The sequence below is a fragment of the Pleurodeles waltl genome, chromosome 9 (genome assembly GCF_031143425.1).
Source record: "Pleurodeles waltl isolate 20211129_DDA chromosome 9, aPleWal1.hap1.20221129, whole genome shotgun sequence".
In the NCBI taxonomy this organism is placed as follows: domain Eukaryota; kingdom Metazoa; phylum Chordata; class Amphibia; order Caudata; family Salamandridae; genus Pleurodeles; species Pleurodeles waltl.
This window is the reverse complement of record NC_090448.1, coordinates 5,152,286-5,162,148: the sequence shown is the minus strand read 5'-3', so window position 1 is coordinate 5,162,148 and position 9,863 is coordinate 5,152,286.

The window sequence follows — 9,863 nt, the reverse complement described above, 5'->3', positions numbered from 1 at the left end:
GTGGTGTTACAAGGGCTTTATCTTCCTCCTGGATAAGCTTCAGCTACCCCCTAGAGAGCTTTTGCTATCTGGACACCTATTCACTATCACGAAGGGTTTCCTGGACTCAGGATAGGGTGCCCCACACTATAGGTGTACATCATAAACTGAACCAGCCTCCTACACCATCCCTGGAGCATGCAGAGCGCTCCCCTTTCTGGACCCGGAAGCGCCAAGGTGAGCAGCTTCTGACTTGCCCTGGGCTATCATATGCTTCCTGTATGTTTGTCTCACTCATTCCTTTCATGCGCCCCCCGGACAGAGGAAGTGCTTCTTCCAGGTCGTGATGGCCCTCACCTCTAGGAGACTGGCCGTCAGGCGGCTACCAGTTCTGGTTGTACAGTAGTCCTCTGATGAAGGGAGGACTGAGCAGAGCACTCAAAGCCAGAACTGGCATAACAAGTGGGTCAGAAGCCCCCCGCTTTATACAGTGATGACAAAGAGGGCATGTGGGTTCTGTCAGTACTTCTAGAAACAGTTTGTTCAATTTTTTCATTCAGCCGTTTTCCAGACACCGCCTTTGTGCAGAGCTTGGAGCACCTGCAATAGACACACGGAAAGTTGTGAGCATTCTTCACTCGGCTGCCACAGTGCACAAGCAAGAGTGATCCGGTGGTGGCTTGGAATCCCTAAAATATGGTGGGGTATGGTGACTCACAACTCGCCATTACCAGTGCTCCCGCCCAGAATGACTCTCCTCTCCCCTTGATACTGGCATCCACCAGCAGCAAAGGGAAGGACTTCCTTCCTGCTCAGTGGAATGCAAATCCAACCAATCCTAGAGCGGCTCCTATGCTTTTTTCAGATTGGTTGGAGCAGTCTAACTCAGTGCTCATTTTGATTCTGAGGGCCTCTGCCAGCAATCCCCTGGCTGTTTTACAGCCCTGGGATTTCTGGGTCTAAAGTGCACATGTTGGTTTGGACATTGCCATACAGATGGATATTCCAACATGCACACTGTAGGATTCAAATCCCCCTCCCCACACCCCTTCCCTTGCACTAACAAATTAAAATGGTAATACAATTCTGTAAGGAAATGCCTCCTTGGCATGGTTACCCTCTGACTTTTTGCCTTTTCTTGATGCCAGTTATGATTGAAAGTGTTCTGGGACCCTGCTAACCAGGCCCCAGCACCAGTGTTCTTTCCCTAAACTGCACCTTTGTTCCCACTGGCACTCAGATAAGACCCTTGTAAATGGTACCCCTGGTACCAAGGGCTCTGTGGCCAGGGAAAGTCTCTAAGGGCTGCAGTATGTCTTATGCCACCCTGGGGACCCCTCACTCAGCACATGCACACTGCCTCACAGCTTGTGTGTGCTGGTGGGGAGAAAATGACTAAGTCGACATGGCACTCCCCTCAGAGTGCCATGCCCACCTCACACTGCCTGTGGCATAGGTAAGTCACCCCTCTAGCAGGCCTTACAGCCCTAAGGCAGGGTACACTATACCACAGGTGAGGGCATATGAGCACTATGCCCCTACAGCGTCTAAGCAAAACCATAGACATTGTAAGTGCAGGGTAACCATAAAGAGTATATGGTCTAGGAGTTTGTCAAACACAAACTCCACAGTTCCATAATGGTTACACTGAAAACTGGGAAGTTTGGTATCAAACTTCTCAGCACAATAAATGCATACTGATGCCATTGTGGGATTTATTGTAAAATGCACGCAGAGGGCATCTTAGAGATGCCCCCTGAATACCAGTCCGACTCCTAGTGCTAGGCTGACCAGTTTCTGGCAGCCTGCCACAGCCATACAAGTTTCTGGCCACATGGGGAGAGTGCCTTTGTCACTCTGGCCAGGAACAAAGCCTGTACTGAGAGGAGGTGCTTCTCACCTCCCCCCCCCCCCCCCCTTGCAGGAACTGTAACACCTGGCAGTGAGCCTCAAAGGCTCATGCCTTTTGTTACAGCACCCCAGGGCATCCCAGCTAGTGGAGATGCCCGCCCCTTCAGCCACTGCCCCCACTTTTGGCGGCAAGGCAGGAGAGGTTAATGAGAAAAACAAGGAGGAATCACCCACCAGTCAGGACAGCCCCTAAGGTGTCCTGAGCTGAGGTGACCCCTGCCTTTAGAAATCCTCCATCTTGAGTTTGGAGGATTCCCCCAATAGGATTAGGGATGTGCCCCCCACCCCCCTCCCCTCCCCCCCCTCCTCAGGGAGGAGGAACAAAGAGGGTGTAGCCACCCTCCAGGACAGTAGCCATTGGCTACTGCCCTCCTGACCTGCAAGCTGTGAGGCAGTGTGCATGTGCTGAGTGATGGGTCCCCAGGGTGGCATAAGACATGCTGCAGCACTTGGGGACCTTCCCTGGCATCAGGGCCCTTGGTATCAGGGGTAACAGTCACAAAGGACTTATCTGAGTGCCAGGGCTGTGCCAATTGTGGAAGCAAAGGTACAGTTTAGGGAAAGAACACTGGTGCTGGGGCCTGGTTAGCAGTGTCCCAGCACACTTTCAATCAAAACTTAGCATCAGCAAAGTCAAAATGTTAGGGGGTAACCATGCCAATGAGGCATTTCCTTGCAGCTATTCTGACCTCAAGGAGTCCCTTTAGGCATAAGAGTCAGCAGTTCCTCATTTCACCCCTACCATCTACCAAATGGCAGTGCTCAGAGAGACTTATCAGGATCCCCTCTCTGAAAAAAGTACCTGGTAAAATTTCTAAAGGAAGCTCTGTCTCTTTCCTCAATGTATTGACTAGTTGTCCTCCATCCAGCTTCAGGAATGTTGGCAATACACTTTCACTGTCTGGAGGAACATCGCCCGTTCCATGTTGTGCACATGAACAGGGCAGGGGTGCCAAAAATAGAGTTAGAAAGCTTTCATTACTCTGACTCACTCACACAATGTATTTACCATACTGGCTGCATACGCATAATATAGACTTGGGATGATAGCGCTGGGCTGGGTCCGTGCATTGAAGCAAAACTTTACATGATAACAAGCATTATAAAAGCCAATAGGTCTTTACTTTGAGACCTATTGGTTCAGCCAATACATTTAGTTTATACTGTAAGTTTGAACAAAAGAAAAGTGGGGGTGGAAGGCTGTGGAAAGGGGAAATGATACAGCCTCATCATGGCGTATGCATGTGCATGCTGTAGGTCCCATTTTTAGGTCGAGCCTAGATGGTGCTTGCGCTGTCTCTTCAAGACCTGTTGTATATACTGTGTGGGCTTCATTGCTTTTCATTTTTTTCTTCAACGGTCCTTTCAAAAGATTTGTTTCGAAGTGGTTAATCTCTGCCCCTCATTTTTGTGTTTTGTTTCCTTCCACGGAGCGCCGCCTTGTTACTGGTATCTTTACGATTTGGTGCTTATCTGTCTGACTTTTGATAAAGCTTCCTATTTGGTGGGTTCCTTATTAGAAGCGCTTGTGTTTTCACTTGCTACAGTGCTGTTGTGAACTGGGCTGTAAAACATGTTCTTATCTCGTTTTCATGGTTATCAGATGCATTGTGAAGCTGCTACTGCCCCCTCCCCTCACCTGGTAACAGAACATATGTAGAGGAACCCGGACTCTGCTTTCTCTTTTTGTGTTCTTTGTTTTTCTGGTTCAGAAAGAGTCTGAATGTCTCCTTCACCTGCACTTTCTTCTGGCACCAGTCTGTAACATTTTAATTTTTCTGCGTAGATATTGGACGGGTGTAGGTTCTGTCTTTCCTCCTTTCTCGTTTTGTGCTTGCTGTGGTGTTTTTTTGTTTTTTTCCTTCAATGTCTTATAGTTTCCCGTGGCGTCAAGGCATGGCTTAAAAATGAGGGAAATGGCACCGGCGTCTTTCTCCGCACATGAGAAGGTACCTTGATTTCTACAGTGTGGAGGGGAGCCAGAGCGGCAACCAGGAACTGGCCCCCTGCTGTCTCACGAGTGCATTTCTGTTTAGGTACACAGGGAAGAGGGTCTTGAGAAGAGGACAACATTGTAATTGTTTTTAGTCATACGTATAAATGCACCCTCCAAGCATGTTAGATTCAGACACAGTGTACTGAAAGATTGCAAAGGATTATTTTTTTCTTTGCAGCGTGCTTCGGTATAGTCACAAGTATTGGGGGCATGTTTCAGTGGTCACCCTTCACAGCTGCCGCTTATTTGTGTACGCAAGGCGATAGTTTTCCAAAATCACTATTATTAAAACCTTTGACTTAGAGTTGCTTCTCGCACACTTTCATTTTGTTTTAGCCTCGCTTATGACATTATGGGCCTCCCATTCACCATCAACCCACTCTCCTGTTCACTACCCCATTGCCAAAGGCAATAGCTTGCCCGTAAGCAAGACCTATTGGCTTTGCTAGTTTTTTTTTTTTTTTTTTTCCCCCCCCCCTCCCCGGACTGAGATGGATCAATAAATAAAAAAGGTGTGTGTGGAAGGGAGGGGGGGAGAAAAAAAATCTTTATTTACAAATGGGAGGCAACGTGGGAGTGTGTTGGCATGGTGAGGAGAAAGGGAAAAGAGTCCCACAAGAAAGGAGGTAGCTAGGTGTGTGGCGGGAGACACGAGGGATAAAATATGGAAAGAAGCACACAGGCAAAAGAGCAGCACCAGGAGAGAAGTACACAGATGAGATGTTAGAAATTGGATCTCTAGTTGGCAGACGTATACACCATAGTCCAAGCAGGGACCACAACCCTAGTCAGGGTAAAGCACAACACAATCCAAATTATACTCTACTCACCCTCTGGTAGCTTGGCACAGAGCAGGCAGGCAGGCTCTTAACTTAGAAGGAAATGTCTTCAGTATTTGTGCAATAACTCATACAGTAACACAGTGGAAACACCACAAAAGTACACTGCACCAGTTTAGAAAAATAGATAATCTGTATCTGAATAAAATAAGGTAAAATAAAAACACAAAACAATCTATACAAGCCAAGATATGAATTTTTAAAGATGAAATCCAAATAAAGCGCTTACAAATGCAATAGCTCCAACTGGGGCTATCACAATGTTGTTCCCAATATTCTGATGCTACTGAATTCAGTTGTGGAGTCGCATGGACCCCCAGGCACACTACCTTTGAAAGTGAGGAAACAAAGACATTGCATGGAGTCTGGGAGGTGAAATGTCGCTGGAGCGGGTGTGGCGTCAGCCCCTTACGGCGTCCAGTGAGGTAAGGTGTCTTTTTTTGTTTTGTTTAATGTTGGTTCCATACTGCAAGGTAGAGGAGGCATCGGTCCAGGGGAGCTGATGTGGGATTGGTTCCTTGTGACACAGAGGGGTCGATGAATCCAGTCGGACAAGCAGTGATTTTAACTTCGCAGTGCCGTGATCGCACCGTGGGATGTCGGGGGCGACATCAGACTTGTGTTGCAGGCTGCGGTCATTGCATTCAGCGAGGATGCTGGAGCAGGTGCCTGACAACAGCGTCAGTGCTGTAGTCGCTGAAGTTGGTGAACTCTCTAGGAACTAGTAGATTAAGGCCTGTATTTATACTTTTTTTGCGCCGCATTTGCGTCGTTTTTTGACGCAAAAACGTCGCAAACTTGCAAAATGCCATTGTATTTTGTAGGTTTGCGCCGTTTTGCGTCAAAAAGCGGCGCAAATGCGGCGCTAAAAAAAGTATAAATACGGGCCTAAGTCTTTGTTGGCCCTAAGACTTCAGAACAGGAGGCAAGCTCAATCCAAGCTCTTGTAGAGCACTTGTGGGGGAAGGCAGAGTCCTTCCAGCAGAGTCAGATGCCAGCAGGGTAGCATTCCTTCTCAGCAAAGCAGTTCAGATGAGTCCTTCGGGCAGCCAAGCAGTCCCTCTGACAGACTCCAGGTGTAGCTCTAGAAGTGTTGGATTTGTGTGAGGGCAGGCCACTGGCCTTTCAAGTGTAAGAGAGTGCCCAGGAGACCCATTCAGTATGCAGATGTGACTGAGTGACCTGTGTTTATGGCTGTCTGGGTGGAGTACTCAAGATGCACTTTACCATTGCTGACCAGTGCTAGAGTTCTAAAACCAGCAAAAACAGGATCAGAAAAGTGAGGGCAGAGGGCAGAGGGCAGAGGGCAGAGGGCAGAGGGCAGAGGAGGGCAGGGCACCTTAAGGCTGTCAGGTCTAACAAGATGGCAATCTGAAACACATGGAAGGGGAACAGACAAAGGAGACATATGTAAAACACTTGTGCTCTCATAGTGGGCTCAAACAAAAAGAAAAAAAAAAGTATATGGTGGTAAGACACAAGGGCCAGGCTCCAGGGGAGGCAGAAACAAATGGTGGACAAGCCATGAAGAAGTAGTAAGCAAGCGAGTGACAGTATAAGCAACCACTGATAACCATTAGGTGGGGTGGCTTTGCATTGACTGTAAATTCTTTGTAAGCCTACAATAGGTCTGCTCTGTGTAGGTAGACTCTACCTGCAAAGAAAAGGCCACAACTGCTGATTCACAACACACTGCACACTGGCACCACTGCTCTACATGCTAAACCCATGACGGGGACTGCAGTCCTTTGTCAGTCAAGCTGGGGGGTACGCTTTGTGCGCTCCTCCAGCTCATGTGGCCTCGCCCCCCCTAGATACTGTCAGGGCTGACCACCCTCCTCTGACACCCCATGAATGCTATAAGGACTCGCTGCTCCCCTTTCTGCTCCTAGATGCTGCGAGGGCTCAGTGTGCCTACCCCTGCTTCTCTTGTGTTCCACTGACGTTGAGAGGACTCACTGCGCCCTCCCATTGCACCCCTTTAGATACTCAGAGGGATCACTGCACCCTCATCTGCTCCTCTTGCACGCCCTAAATGATGTGATGGTTCATTGCGCCCTTCGCTTCGCCTCTTGCACTCACTCGGTGCTTTGATAGGTCACTGTGCCTTTCTCTGTTCCTCTTATACTCACTAGGTGCAGTGAGGGCTCACTGCATGCTCCTCTTTCTGGTCCTTGGTGCAGTGAGGGTTCACTGCACCGCTTGCACTCCCTAGGTTTAGGGAGAGCTCACTGCACCCTTCTGTTCCTCTTGCACGTCCTAGATGCAGTGAGGGTTCACTGTACCCTTCTTCATTCCTCTTATACTCCCTATGTGCTTTGAGGGCTCACTACACTCTTCTCTGTTCCTTTTGCACTCACTAGGTGCAGTGAGAGTTCACTACATGCTCCTCTTGTACTCTAGGTGCAGTGAGGGTTCACTGCATGCTCCTCTTGTACTCTCGGTGCAGTGAAGGCTCACTGCACCCTTCTGTTCCTCGTGTAGTCACTAGGTGCAATGAGGGGTCACTGTACCCTTCTCTGTTCCTCTTGCACTCGCTAGGTGCGCTGAGGGCTCACTACATGCTCCTCTTTCTGGTCCTTGGTGCAGTGAGGGTTCACTGCACCTCTTGCACTCCCTACGTTTAGGGAGAGCTCACTGCACCCTTCTGTTCCTCGTGTAGTCACTAGGTGCAGTGAGGGGGTCACTGTACCCTTCTCTGTTCGTCTTGCACTCACTAGGTGCGCTGAGGGCTCACTACATGCTCCTCTTTCTGGTCCTTGGTGCAGTGAGGGTTCACTGCACCTCTTGCACTCCCTACGTTTAGGGAGAGCTCACTGCACCCTTCTGTTCCTCGTGTAGTCACTAGGTGCAATGAGGGGTCACTGTACCCTTCTCTGTTCCTCTTGTACTCACTAGGTGCGCTGAGGGCTCACTGCACGCTCCTCTTGTACTCTAATGCACCCTTTTGTTCCTCGTGTAGTCACTAGGTGCAATGAGGGGGGGTCACTGTACCATTCTCTCTTCCTCTTGTACTCACTAGGTACAGTGAGGGTTCACTGCATGCTCGTCTTGTACTCTAGGTGCAGTGAGGGCTCACTGCACCCTTCTGTTCGTCGTGTAGTCACTAGGTGCAGTGAGGGGGTCACTGTACCCTTTTCTCTTCCTCTTGTACTCTAGGTGCGCTGAGGGCTCAATGCACGCCCCTCGGTGCAGTGAGGGCTCACTGCACGCTCCTGTTGCAGGCCCTGGGTGCTTTGGGAGGGTGACAGGCACCACACGGTTTGAATCCTACCTTTCTGGAGACATCCTCAATACACGCAAAAATATTTGACAAATGCTGAAAAAAACTCTGTCAAAAAGAGACCGAGGTGGCTGTTCTGTGGATCAGCTCTGTCTGGCACGGAAAGAAAAGATCTGCTGTGTGTACTCCCGCACACGTTTCTAGATCCGTTCTACCCCTGGAGAGTCCAAGGTAAGGGATCTGCAGCTAGAAGTGCCTAGAGACGCAGGTGGCATCGAGGCTCCCAGGGAGGTGGGTTACACCTGGAGTCAGTGAAAGAACCCAGGGGGCTGGAGAGTCCCGGGCGATGCCCTGTGCCCCAGGAGGGGTACTAGGAGGAAGTAAAATAAGAAAGGCCCATATTTATACTTTTTGATGCACAACTGCACCAACGCAGTTGTGCATCAAAAAATTTACCGCCGGCTAACGCCATTCCAACGCGCCATGCAGGCGCCTTATTAATGGCATGACGTTAGCCGGCACTGCGGACTGGTCTGAGTAAAAAAAAAAAATGACACACCAGGCAGCGCCGGCGTATAGGAAAATGGGGGTTGTGCGTCAAAAAACGGTGCAAGTCAGGTCTGAGGCAAAATTCAGGCCTCAAACCGGATTTGCGCCATTTTTTTGGACGCCCAACCTCCATTGACATGACTCCTGTCTTAGCAAAGACAGCCAGCTTGGCAAGGATAGACCTCTTGGCTCAGTCCCAAGGGCCCCTGTCCGGGTTGGGGATAAGTGAACAGGTTTGTAGCATCCAGGTACAAGCCTTGCTTGTGAGACACACCCCTGGCATCCCTCATGCCACCCTGCAGAGGTTACAAGGTACTGGGCACAGCTGGCACATATATGTCCATTACATTCAAATCTGGCATTCCTAGACCGGCCCAAGGTTTGCGCTCTGTGAGTGACCATCTCCTGTACCTGCCTCTCCAGGTTGCCCCAGATTATTCAGTGATCGACCAGCCCTGGTCACTGATGTCCAGTGACGCCGCCCACCTCACCTCGGACCCACTCTTGCGACACCTCCAATTCCCGACCCAGAGTTCTGCGCGCAGAGGACCCACCTGTGGGAAGTAGCATTAAACTGGCACATGGAAATGATCTTGGGACCTCCACCTGTCTCCTCCTTCTAACCTTTGACCCGGCTGTCCCATCCCCACCACAGCTGGCAGTGTCCCCCATATCCTCCTGTCCAATGCCTCCCAGGCCCGGGGGCCAAGGGTGCCACGTCATTAGGGATCCAAAGCTGTGGTGCCCACCGCAATCTTCAATATGTTGCACATGAAAGTCAACAATGGTTTTGCCAGAACAAAGCTTGCTGCCACTCTCGACTCAAATATATATAATAGTGATGCGCGTTTTTTTTTTATTCTGCTCTCTCTTGCTCAACACTCTAAAAACTTTCCCTTTGTGGAATCAGTTTAGTGGTTTGTGACTCAATTTAATAAGATCATATATAACAATCACCATATGGTTGGGTAAAGAGTTGTCTGAAGTGAAATGATGCTTTGTATTCAGAACCACAGCCGTCTGTGCACAATGTCAGTGGTACCATTTACATGAATTAATTGGAACAATTATTTTTAAACTGGTTACACTGTTATAACCAATATTTGTAACAACTGGAACAAAGTACAGAAGATTGTGCTGCATGTAACGTTTTGAAACGTGAAAACCTTCTTAAACATATAAATACATTTTGGCCCTTATTTATACTTTTTTTGCGCCGCATTTGCGTCGTTTTTTGACGCAAAAACGGCGCAAACCTGCAAAATACCATTGGCCCGTATTTATACTTTTTGACGCTAAACTGCGCTAACGCAGTTTAGCGGCGAAAATTTTTGCGCCGGCTAACGTCATTCTGAAGCGCCATGCG